The sequence below is a fragment of the Lagopus muta genome, chromosome 10, assembly GCF_023343835.1.
Source record: "Lagopus muta isolate bLagMut1 chromosome 10, bLagMut1 primary, whole genome shotgun sequence".
Lineage (NCBI taxonomy): Eukaryota > Metazoa > Chordata > Aves > Galliformes > Phasianidae > Lagopus > Lagopus muta.
The window spans coordinates 11,006,974-11,019,630 of record NC_064442.1 but is presented as its reverse complement, the minus strand read 5'-3'; the positions used below and the strand labels follow the sequence as shown (position 1 = coordinate 11,019,630).

Genomic DNA, 12,657 nt, shown 5'->3' with positions numbered 1-12,657 from the left:
ATGCCTCCAGCTAACCGTCTCATGATGGAATTGCTTAGTCAAGCCTGAAGGGTCACTGAGCTCCATGGCCTGGATGATCAATGTCAGCTGGAGATGAGGCTGAGGGGAATCTTTTACAGTGTTCTGCTCTCTTGCAAAAATAGGATTGCAGTGCATGGGTGTAGCTGAACAGAAATGCTCTTCATTTCTGAGTTGACTATTTTGTCTGTTTGGCTTCCTGAGCTAAATTATCCAATTCCTTTCTAGCCTAAGTTTTCTTTGCTTTTAACCCAGGCTGTACATGCAGATAATATCCCTCTTGCACCTTTGCAACAAGTCATTGTGTTAAGTGGAGTTCCCTCCATTTTCATTTGTTTCTGCTGTTCAGAAATGCTCCAAAGAATGGCCAAGAACAAAAAAGTGAGAAGCTCAGGGCTATCTAGACCTCCACCCAGTAGTTCACCTGCCTCGTGAACTACTGTTACTGTGCTCTGTTGCTGAGCTCTTAGTGGTGAGCATAAACATTAGGGTTTTTTTTTTTTTTTCTTGTACTAAGACCATCTTTTTTACAACAATTACAGGAAGTCGGCCTCAGAGCTCTTCTGCAGAGATCACTCTCTTAATTTTATTTCACAAACTTTGATATTTGTCTTTAAAAATGTAATTTACAGCATGCTTCTCTGTTATGTTTCCTGTATTTTGAAGCATATTTCTCTGGCCATGTGAGTGGATTTTGTAGCTGATTCTTTAAGTGTGTTATCAGGGTTTTGGAATGCCCTGTAAGAAACTGTGTCAGTATACATGAAGGATAAATGTTTTCTTACTTAAGTCCCACTGCCTTACTTAAATTTCTTAGTCCAACTAGAAGCTATAGGCAGAGGGAGAGTCTTGCATAGAATATGGAGCTGATTTTGACATATTTTGTGGGGGAGAGTGATAGCAAAGAAAAATGAGTTATTAGTTCACCAGGAATGACTTAGTCTCTACAAACTTAAACATATAATTTCTCAGCATCCACCAAACAACAATAAAAAAACTGAACAAAAGCATCTCATTTTACTGGTGTGTGTTTTTTTTTTTTTTTTTTTTTCCTATATGCCAGTGCTATCTTTACTGTAGTTTGGGCTATTACTGTTAATTATGATCAGTACTAAAGAATTTGGTGGAGATTATAATCACTTCAACCCCAAAAGAGAAAAAAAAAAAACGATACAAGTTAGACAGAGGATGTTCCAATAAGAAAAAAAAGAAAAAATCCAAAAACTTACACCTGTGAAAAATCACTGCAGTGAACCTTTTATTATAAAGCACTGAGGGACTTGTGCTAAGGGGTAATTGCCTGAAGGACTGTCACCTGCCCTCTAAAGTCTTTTTGCAGAAGACAGTGCTAAAAGTTAATAATTAATCATTTCCATTTAAATCTTCCAGGCATCGCAGGAACAGGATTTAGCTGCATAGCTCCTGTGGCTAAATCCCATACAATGTTGAAAATGTAAATGGTAATATCTTCATCAAACAGCTCAGTGCCATGGCAGAAATATTGGAGCCAGGACCTGTGGGAAAATGGTAGTGATCTAAGGGCTGTCAACTGCTATGAGATATCACTCTCATTTTTCTGTCCTTGCATGACTTCCAGGTTTTGGCTACTGCAGAATGTGGTTGTCCTGTCTGTTTACTGAGCAGCATTTGGCACGTGGGAAAAGGAAGAAGATGCTTGTAAAGCTGTCATGGATCTTTGCTTGAATTTATTCTTAATTATAAAATACTGTAATCGCATTAAGACTGTTAGTTTCATCGTGTGACTACCTGACAGATTAATGCTATCTGACCTCAGAAATGTCTGCAATTGCACAGCACGAAACTGGGGACTTCGCTATTATGAACTATAAAGTTTTCATAAGAAAATGTTTTATTATTATTTCTATTTATTTACTTTAACATTCTAAGACAAACATGCAATGTAATAGTGCAATTACAGAGTCTAGAAGTAATGGCCTTGGTACATTTCTGGCTGTCTTTTATAGAGCTATTATATTAGAATAATGCTTCTGTATGTGAAAAATGTCTTATTCTGTTAGCAAAGGATTGATCTGCTCTGTCCTGTTGATAGAGCTTCATTATCCCCTTGCATTCTTGAGGAGGATGATAGCGTGTCCATGCAGAGAACCTAGATGAATGGACTTGGTCTTAGAAAAATTTATTTTGATGTTTTACTTTGTTATTTTGAATTATCATGGAAGAGGAATAATTGCAACTTGCAACCATCCGTACAGTGATTTTCCTGGTATGAGTGTATACTTGTGTTAGGGAAGGATTATTTGAGAAGTAAGGACTTTGGCTAAACTGAACGCTGCTGGCAAGCAGTCTAGGACCTGCTGAGCCTCAGTGTAATACGAATACATGTTTCAGATGTGACTGAGGCACAAAAAACTGGAGTAAAGATGCAGCTCTAGAACAGCCTAGAAGCTTTGTATTCACTGGTGAGCTGACAGGGCACAGGATTAAGGAGTGAGTGTCACTTGCGAGGGCAGACTATGTTTTAAGTCTCTTTGATGAACACAGACATAAAAAAACAAACAAACAAAAAATATGTAAGAGTAACATGTATTATATCTGAATTTATCTGCCAGCTCTAAATATCCTACTGTATCAAAGTTGTATCAGGAGTGAACGAGGAATTCCTTCTGACAGCAACTGGCCTACAAGCAGGACTTCCACCTGTGGAGTCTCTAGAGCCAACTTTTAAACTAGATAACTGAGGACAAAAGTCAGACAACTGGAGGAAATCATTCTTAAATCTGGGGCTGCTGCTTTCCTTAGAGGAAAAAAACTGCTGAATTTAGATCTCTCAGTAACAAAAGTATTGTAAATTTGAGATGCAGAGTTTCTGTGCCCTGTCATGAGATGGGGACAGTCCTCTGAAAATGATATGTTTAGTCCTTCCAAAATGTATTATTTAATCACCAAATTAGCTGGAAAAGAATGCGCTACTTAAAAAAAAATGCACAAAGTTAATGGATATACAGGCTGAACTTTGGATCCAGAGGATCTTAAAATCCTTATGAAATGTCAGCTTAATGTCAGTGTCTGGCTGCTAATTGCTTGTTTAGTATTGAAATACAATCTTGATTATAGATTTCAGTATTTAAATTGACATAAATGTGTGAGAAATATTTATGGGTCTAGTAATGGTGAATAGATCAGATCACCCAAGAAGGTATAACCTTATCCTTATGTAGCAGCTAAAATAAGAACAAATTTCCTTGTTACACTTCCTAAAGCCTTCCTCTTTAAAATGATTATTATCTTTGCTTCCAGTTGGCAATGCATTTCTCAATTTCCATTGTTCTGTCTTATTTGAAATAGTATAATTCATTTTTATAAAGGAAATACGTAATAAAGGTGATTTATTTAGCGTGGTCTTTAAGTATGTTAATCTGAGACCTTTGCGTTGCCTTTGGCCAACTTGCTTCAATTGTTGCTTTCTTCTATGGACCGGCAGAGATGTCTTCAATTAATTTTTGTGCACTGAAATGATTTGATTAAATGTGTTGCTATCCTTGTTGTGTGTGAGAAAACAAATTCCAAATTACTGCTTTTATATATTTGCTATATGTATGTATATATGTGTGTGTGTGTGTGTGTGCGTATGTGTATATATATATATATATATATATATATATATATATATATATATATATTTCTTGTACAGTTCCTGGTTTACCCTCCAGAGCAGCTTATCCTGTGAAGACTGACTAGCTCCTTAGCTGGAAGTACTTGTCTGCTTGGGATGCTGATGACAATATTTTTCACTTTGATGCTTAGGAGCTGGTGGGAAGCCGGAATCGATCCATTTGCATTGCATGCTGCTGCTGGAGCTGGCCCACAGCTGACATTACTTCATAAATTGTGCTTTGTGTTTAACAGCTGCCATGGGGTCTACTGAGATTCTGGAAGGTTTTGAAATGAAAGATTGAAGGGAAGCTGTTCTAGAGAGTGTTAAAAAGAAATGGTGATTGTGCAGGACTCAAAGCTGGTTCTCTACAAAACATTTGAGGAGCTCTTTTTTTTTTAATTCCCCTGGGGCTCTGTTTTGCAGGCATTTTTAGTAGTAAGGCAGCTTGCGGTATGATGGTAACTACTGGCAGAGCAGATGAAAGAAAACAACTTGGTAGAAAAAATTTAATGTTTTTTTTTAATCCATTAGAAAGAAAATACTGCATCAGCTCTTTTTAAATTGTACATTTGAAACAATTTCAGGACACAGATCAGTATTGTTTCTGCAGAGTGGATCTTTCTGTGCAGGTACAAGAAATGTGTTTCTAAATGCCATAAATGTTAGGGGGTTTAAATTTTGCATTCAATTTCTCGTGCAATTCCTTGAAGGGATAAGCATTCTAAAGTTAAAGCAATGTGATTGGTTATGACTTCAAAATGCAAGGACCACAGCTAAATACTGGCTAAAATATTACCCAGGAGATTTGTGCTAAGTCTCTTTTTGCTACCTTCTCCTATCTTCACTTTTTAGGCTCTTGAAAGACATCCACTGAATCCAAGATATCCTATATTTTTTAATTATTTATAATTGTCTGTTAATAAAATGTATAATTATGTATGGGATTTAAATCAGTCTGAATTCTCATCTCAAGAAAGATCTGTCAGGTCTTCTGTTCGATAGTTTCTCATATTAGACTTCACAGAATCAGCATGGGAAAGTACCTGTCTGAGTTTCTGCTCTTGTAAGCTGATCTTCCAGAACGGAGAATCGTGGACTTGCAAGTTCACATTCTGTTGCTATACTTGAGGATCAGGCTGTACTAGGGACCAACATAATGCTCTAGGGACGTGAAGATTACTGCTCAGTTTTGGCACCATTGAAAGCAGAAGCTATTACTTGCATCAGCCATACCATATTTGTCTCTTCTTGCCACCTTCATCAACTTTTTCAACCTAATAAAATGAGAAAAATCTTCTCATATTGCTCAAGCTTAACAAGTTGAGGCTTTTTGAAAATTCCAAAGTCCTTGTTTTCCACTGCTAGATGAGTAGCTAATTCTCATTTACGACTCCAAAAATCCTATAAAGACCTTAGAGCATTTATAGTTAGACTGTTCCAATACATTACTTCTGTTTAAAATAGAAGATTCAGGTAATGAGGGCTGTAAACCTGTGTGAAGAGATGCATGATAGTAACTTTAGGATACTTAGTGGTGGTTTGAGATTGTTTCTATCTTTGACTCTGTAGTGAGCCTTATTTCTTTTAAAATAAAAATAAAAAAAATAGACCTCCAGGTCCTCAACCCATATTAAAAAACAAAAAATAAAAAAACCCCCAAACAAACAGCTTAAGTAAAATAGCAAACAGGAATTTAATTGGTAGTCAGTTAACTAAAGAATATTAATTGTCAATTATCTGGAGGTAAATTCTGTCAGTTCCAAATGACTTATGAAATAAGATTTATGCTTTTGAATATCACAGATTCTATTGAAAAATTGAACAAAAATCAGTCTATGGATTTGAAAAAAATCTCTAATTATTCAGAAAATCATGACTTGGGTAATATAAGGAACATAAAAGTACTCAGTACCTTATTGATTAAAAACTTCTATCCAACAGAATGGAACTTATGCCTGAGTGATGAACATTGCAGTATTCTTTTGTTTGCTTATTTTTCAAACATATCTTTCTGGAGTTAAATGTCCCAGTAAAAGGGATGAAAGTGGTGTATGGCACGCATTATAAAGTTCTTTACTTGCAGAGTAGTGATTGCTGTTCTAAATGATTGGGACCATTTCCAATGAGTTCAGGCCATCTTACTGCTGAATTTCATTGTCCTAAATAAGGAATGGCTGGAACTGCAGAGATAAAGGCATTGAAATAAATGTTATTAAAGCACTTTCAGAGCTCCTAGTAAACTAATTTACATGCAGCAGCTGTGGGGCCAACTGAAACAGTAATTGACCCCGGTGCCCCCTTCTGGTTGTTCAAGGTGGAGTAATCTCAGGGGAAGCCATTCATCTCTGTACCATAGTAGTAGGTGACTGCAGAGTAATTACAGAGAATTCAGGTTTAGATTTATAAAGATTTGTCACTAGCCAGTGGATATCATTGGGCTCAATAAAACCAGCAAGCTTATAATTAGACAGAACTATCTAACAGTAACCTCATTTAAAAATGCAAATAATAAAAATATCTACTGTAACATCAAAAAAGTCTTTCAGTATTAGAAATTTGAGTTGTAGAGAAGAGCGCTGATCTTGAAAAGCTTGATGCCAATTATGTGCTTCACTGAATTAAAATGAACTCATGTTATTAATAAGACTCAATGATCTAGTCTGCTAGTCCAGCCTTTCGCCATCTCATACTTTCATTAGGAATGAACTTTTCAATTAAGGAATGTCTTCCAAAACTTAGTACTGAGTTCTGACAAAATTAAGTTTTCTGGGCTGTGATTCAGTCACATCAACTTAAGTAATACAGAACAATCTTGCAGAATTTGACATTGTGACATGTCATTCTCTCATACTGCATCATAGGTCCTTTCACATTAAGTGATCATATTGTTCAGACCATTGACAGTGAAAAATAGATCCAGCTGAGTAGTGAATTTTAGGAGGATAAAGTGCTGAAATAAGCCAGTCAAATACAAAGCATAACACCTATCAAAGGCAATATTGAAATCTGTTAATTGAAATGCAGCTGTCAGAGCTACTTGGCTAGCCAGAAGAAATGGGTAGAAGGAAAATATTAAAGAAAGCTTTTTTTTTTTTTTTTTTTTTTTAAATGGTTCAAAGAGCATTTTCTCATCGGAATCCTTTATTCTAATAATCCCAAGGAATTCCCATTCATTCACTTCTGAACATCGGGCACTTGAGACGCTTTTAGATTTTGAAGGGGATGCTTGTATTGTGATTATCAAGGTTGGGAATTAGGAGGTGAGAGTTCTGTGGCTAATTTTGTACTGGAGCTTTTGTTTGACCTTGAACAAAATTTCAAGGGATTTATACATTTGTCAGGCTAGGTGCTGCACTCCTCATTACTTTTAACGTCCACTTCTTATTAGTGTCCTTTGATATTACATGCCAAAGTTGGTGACAGTTGATTAAATGGATAAGATCCCATTGACCTGGGAATTGCTTCAGTTCTAACTAATCTATTGAAACAAGAACAATTAAAGATGTAGTTATTTTATTACATACTGTTATGCCCATATCAGCCCTGATGATTAAGTAATTGTAAACATTGGGTGGAAATGCTGTAGTGTTTAAAAAGAGCTTCTCTCTTCAGAATGACTCTGTGGAAACAGCTGCATTTTTTTTTCTCCTAAAGTGAGGCAGACAGTGTTTGGGTTAGTAAAATTAGTGCACAATAACTACTGAAGTATTAAAAAAAAAAAAAAAAAATAGTGTTCCTGGTAGTGCCTTCTTTGAGTTATGTTGCCTTAATGCACACTCAAGAAAGTCAAGAAGTCAAATGAAAGGCTAATTTCTTTTTCATTTGAATTCTCAACTTTTTAAACATTTTTATTTTCTTTACTAATTTTGTTCTGTCAGAAAAAGTTAAAGACTTCAGAAAATACTCAGGTATTCTTTTAATGGTAAGAGAAAAATGCAAACACTAGGATTGTTGTTGTATTTTCCATTTTTACAAAATATTGTTTGGGTTTAGCCTTTGTTATCTATTAATTAAACTTATGTTGGGGAGCATCACATTTCAGGAATTTTTGGAAATTAGGTCTTTCAGTGGGGAGATGAACCAAGGGTATTCTGGGTAATGGAGCATGGATACTAGATTTGGAGGGATGCTAAAGCTGTGGAAAGTGTGTTCTAAAGACCACAAAACAGAAGCTACTTTGCTCTCTGGAATTATCAGTGGGATGTAAAATTCCAAAACAGTTCCCCCCCCCCCGCAGAAGAGGGAGGAGGATCAAGACAGCACAAATCTGTAAATGGGAACTAAAAGACTTGTCTCTCTCTCTGGTTAACTTTGATCAAAGACAAGAACACAAACTTACAGAAAGTGTCCTGGAATAGGGAAGTTTCTTATTGAGAGAGCTCAGGAAAATTGCCCAATGTGAATAGCTGAAGTGATTGCTCTGGGTTTATTACTGTGGAGCAGTCCCTTCAGAAGCACACACTTTTACTGTTGAAAATCCCTGATGGCATTATGAGATTGTCATCTATTTAGAATTGGAAATTGTCCCCTATTTTTCTTACAATTCAAAACGTAATTGGTTTCTTTAAATGTTGCCTTCTACTGCTGCACATGGAACAAACTCAAAGCATTTCGTGAACCAGCTGTTTCTTTTCCCAGCTCTACTCTTACAGGTGCGATTAAGTTATTGTCCTTTAAATCATTTGTATGGTCTACTGAACCACTGACTACCTTTTCTGTCTCTTACATGTCAATGCTTTGGTTCTGAAAAGATCTCCAGCAGGTGTAAGAATAATATTTGGCTTAATCTTCTCTTTATTAGCAATACAAACAGCTTTTGGCAGATAGTAGATGGTGGAAAGTTGTGTAATTGCACAGGCGTTTGCTTTCCTTAATTTTTTGCTTTTTCTTAATTTCTTATATTAAATACACAGAACACAGAAAATGCATGTTATTTGAGTGAGCAGTTATGTCTCACTTAAAATGACGAGTTCAGTTGTATTACATGTGGCTACAACTGCTCTTTGCTTATGAAGCTCCAGATGGCACTTTGAGGTTAACGTCATTGCAAGAACTTTAACACAGGGTGACAAAAGAGAAAAAAGGATAGTGGAAGACCAGCTGAATGACAGTTTCTCTGGGCATCATGCTGTGATAGAATGCTCTAGTAAAATGATTCCCTGAACTGTTTTATTTATTTGGGCATGGAAAAACTAAACAATTCATAACTAAGTATCAGTCACCTCAGGCTAGAATTTACTGGGACTTAGTGCAAACTTGTTAGAGGTTTGGAAAATCTCAAAAGGGAAAGTGATGGAGAAGTTTTGGAAAACTTGCCTCAGAGGAAAAAATATAAGTAATAAATGCCCAGCATTGGCTTTTTTCCTTCAATTCTTTATGGATTTTACTGATTCCATCTGTGTCTTCATACAACAGATTTTTCACCTGCATTTCATTTCATATATTTTCCCAGACCTTGTTTATTTACCTGACTACACTATTTGACGTTCATATTTTCATTTTTGTCTCTTTCATTTCCCCAGCCTTACTATTAGATGTCATAATAAGAATTTATTCAACAGCACTTTGTCTCACCCTTACCTCTTCCAGTTTTTGCTGTAGTCTCTCTACTAAGCAAGTCTACTTGCTCCTGACTAGTTCCATTTTTTTTCTCCATCTTTCGTTTGAGCCAAATGTTCCAGGTGTTTGTCTGTCTGTTCTCCACTCTTCTCCAGTCTCTTTTTCACTCTTTAGGCCCCTTCTTCCAGTCTATTTTCCGTAAGGATTGAGTTTGGGAGCTGCTTCCTCTGTATGGCTTGGACTAAGTAAGGAGAATGCTGAAAAAGCAGAAAGTTCTCTGGAGTTCAGGTTCATAGCCATTGATTTAGATCTGAGCTGCAATTGCAAAGAATGACTTTCTTAGGCCTCTGGCGCATATTCAGTACTGACAGAGAGAATGGGCAGCACAGCAGCTGAAGTCCCAGTAATACTGGCAGTGCGCAAGCCAGAAAGAATGTGAGTTGACAATATGTGGCTTTTCAGTGAGAGAGCAAAAGACTCAAGTTCTCTGCCAACCTGCAAAACCTCATTCTAATGCATAGAATTTCATACAGGAAATCTTCAGAATCTTTTAACATTATAAAATACTGCTCTTTCTACTAGCCTTTTTCTTAGGAATGGATGATTCAGGCCAAGACAAACATATAGGCACAGATAGGCAGAGCTTATTGACTGGTGTATGTTACTGAAAATAGAATTTTCAGCTGAGGCACTGCTTCAGACTTAATTGAATAATATTCTATGAATGAAAGGTTTTCCTTTCTGGGTGTATATTTATTAACTTTTGTACTTTCAATAGATTTTCCTTAATGTTTGCCATTCATTTCGTCTTTCGTAATATTATCCTTCAGTTGGCAAGCAGAGATGTGAGAACATCTGGCATTTGCAGTGAAGTCTTCATAGTTGCGTTACTCCACTGTGCATAACTTATGTTCTTGTAGAGACTTCATATTATTCTTCAGAAAATGAACTAAAATTCCAAATATAAGTTCATATGTATTGTCAATAAATTTTACAAGTAAGAATATTATTTTGATTTACTTGCATTTGAAGTGGATTGAACAAAGATCATCTTAGGTGATGTAAATAAGTCTGTCGCAGGTTGAATTATTACAGTCCTGTCACTGATCCATTTGGAATCCAATAGAGAAAACTTAGTTATGAGGGACCCTTTGAGGAAGAATTGTACATGTTATGGGAGTAACTCAACACGATTCTTAGATTGCTAAGCTTACTATTAAAATTACTCCAGTTTTCAAAGCAGTGCAACTTCAACTTTTCCAGACATTCAAAAGCTTATACTGGAGACGTCCTTTTATTTGAATGTTAGGATTTTTATAGCACCTTGATTCGTAATTGCCAGTTTCTTGTTCAGCAAGATAGCTTTTCTAAAATGACATTAGTAATATTTCTAATGCAGGTTTTATCTACTAAATACACTGAGAGCCATGGGTGGTGGTTTTTTTTTATTTTTTATTTTTGTGGTTTTTTAGAGTGGTTCTGGAGATCTGATAAACAAACAGAAACACACCGTCACCTATTGTGACTTCTTAGAAACAAGGAATATTGAATTCACTCCTAGATGTCTGGCCTTTGTGAATATAGTACTGTGCTTTGCACTTCTTTGTACCTGGTACTGGTATTTAGCTTAGGCACTGTAGGCTTTCACTCTGCCAAAATGACCTTAACATGGACAATAAAGTTTATTGAAAGCGACTGACAATTTTGACAATCTATTATCTGGCAAGATGTTGAAGGAATGTGGGAGGGAATGTGGATCTTGTAATAGTTCAGTATTCTTATACCAATAAATAAATGATTTTTATAACTTAATTTCCATCCTAGAATGCATGTGTGATTAATATAAGTCATTAAATACTTAATCCACAACTGTGCTCTTTCTTGTTCTTTATATCCACACACTCAAGCACATCTCTGGGAAAAAAACAGTTCATATAACTTGTGCTTCTTTCTTTCCTTTGCTTTGTTTTTGGTAAAAATATGAAAGTCTAAACTCATAGAAATGGTTTTGTCGCTGTCCAGATATCAGTAAAATGTAATTTTTCAGATTTAAATGTTATTACATTGTGATCAAAATTCCAGAAAAGGAGATATGTTTTGTCCTGTCTACATACTGGATTTTCCTGTTACTTTAGTGGGCCTTTAACAGTACTTTAAGTGGGAAATAATTATGAAGAAGCATTGTCATTGTCTGTTATATTATTTTCTAATGCTACAGACAGGTTTGTAAGTGGCAAAAACTTTCTGTGATCTTTTCGTTATGTAGAAATGATTTTGGAAAGATGTTAACAGAGGACGGGGAGCACATTTGTATCAACTGTTTCATATTTAATGTTTGTCATTTAGGAGAGGTCACCCATGCAGACTGCAACAGCGAAAATGCTGCATTTATTTTCTTTCAAATATTTGAACTTCAATAGCAAATGTCTGATGTCTTAGATGCCTTAGTAAACTACTGCTTGATTCAGTGAAGTCTGTCACTCGCTGCAGTCCTTACTGACTGTTGTTTTGTGTAGGTTTTTTATTTGTAGGTGTGTCCCACTTTAGTGGGATAGGTATATGAATAAACCTGAGAGAGAACAGCGAATATATTTGCAGTTATTTGTAATAAAAATATTTCAGCATTTGCTGTATCGAAGGTACTGAATGGAATTGTCTGGAAAGAAATTGATTACTGACAAAACATTGCATGATCATCCATTCTTTTTTCTTTATCATTTGTTTGAAATTATTTGAATGTAACTAGGACTATCTATTTTTTATCTATGGCCTTTGATGACTCTTTAGCCATGAAAATAACATTTGTTTCCACTTTGCTAGTGAAATATCTTCTAAAGCCCAACATAAAACTTTCCCTTAGTCAGATTTGGTTTTTATTATTTAAGAGAATTTTCTGTAGTTTGACTTGGGCAATGGGCAGATCCATGTGCTGTTTCTATTCTGAAATTAGAAGTTTATAAGAGAAGTGTGCATATTGCCATGTAAGTCTGGATTGCAGTTTTGTGTGGTACAGGACGGCCAGGCTTTCATCGTAGTGTACAAACACAGAGGCAGTCGCTGAGGTAGTTTCATGTGTTCTGTTAGATGGGCAGCGCCCTCGGCTGTGTTCATATTCTGATGTACTCAGCAGAAAAAAAATAAAAATAAAAACAAAAAAACAAACAAAAAAAAGTTAGATTGCATTTTTTTTTACTTAGGGAAAAGCAGTGTTATCCTTTTATGAGGTAAAATCAGGCACAGTTGTAATGAAATAGCAGAAAAACTTAGCTTCTTCCACAGTGAATCATAGAATGACCTGGGTTCAAAACGACCACAGTGACCATCTAGTTTCAATCCCCTGCTGTGTGCAGGGTCACCGACCACCAGACCAGGCTGCCCGGAGCCACATCCAGCCTGGCCTTGAATGCCTGCAGGGATGGGGCACCCACAGCCTCCTTGGGCAA

The 12,657-nt window shown here is 36.1% G+C and overlaps 1 protein-coding gene across 1 annotated transcript in view; it reads left to right on the top strand.

The window, feature by feature from the left end:
* SEMA6D (semaphorin 6D) overlaps positions 1–12,657 on the top strand; it is a 607,749-nt gene that overhangs the window by 51,927 nt on the left and 543,165 nt on the right. The window lies entirely within an intron of this gene.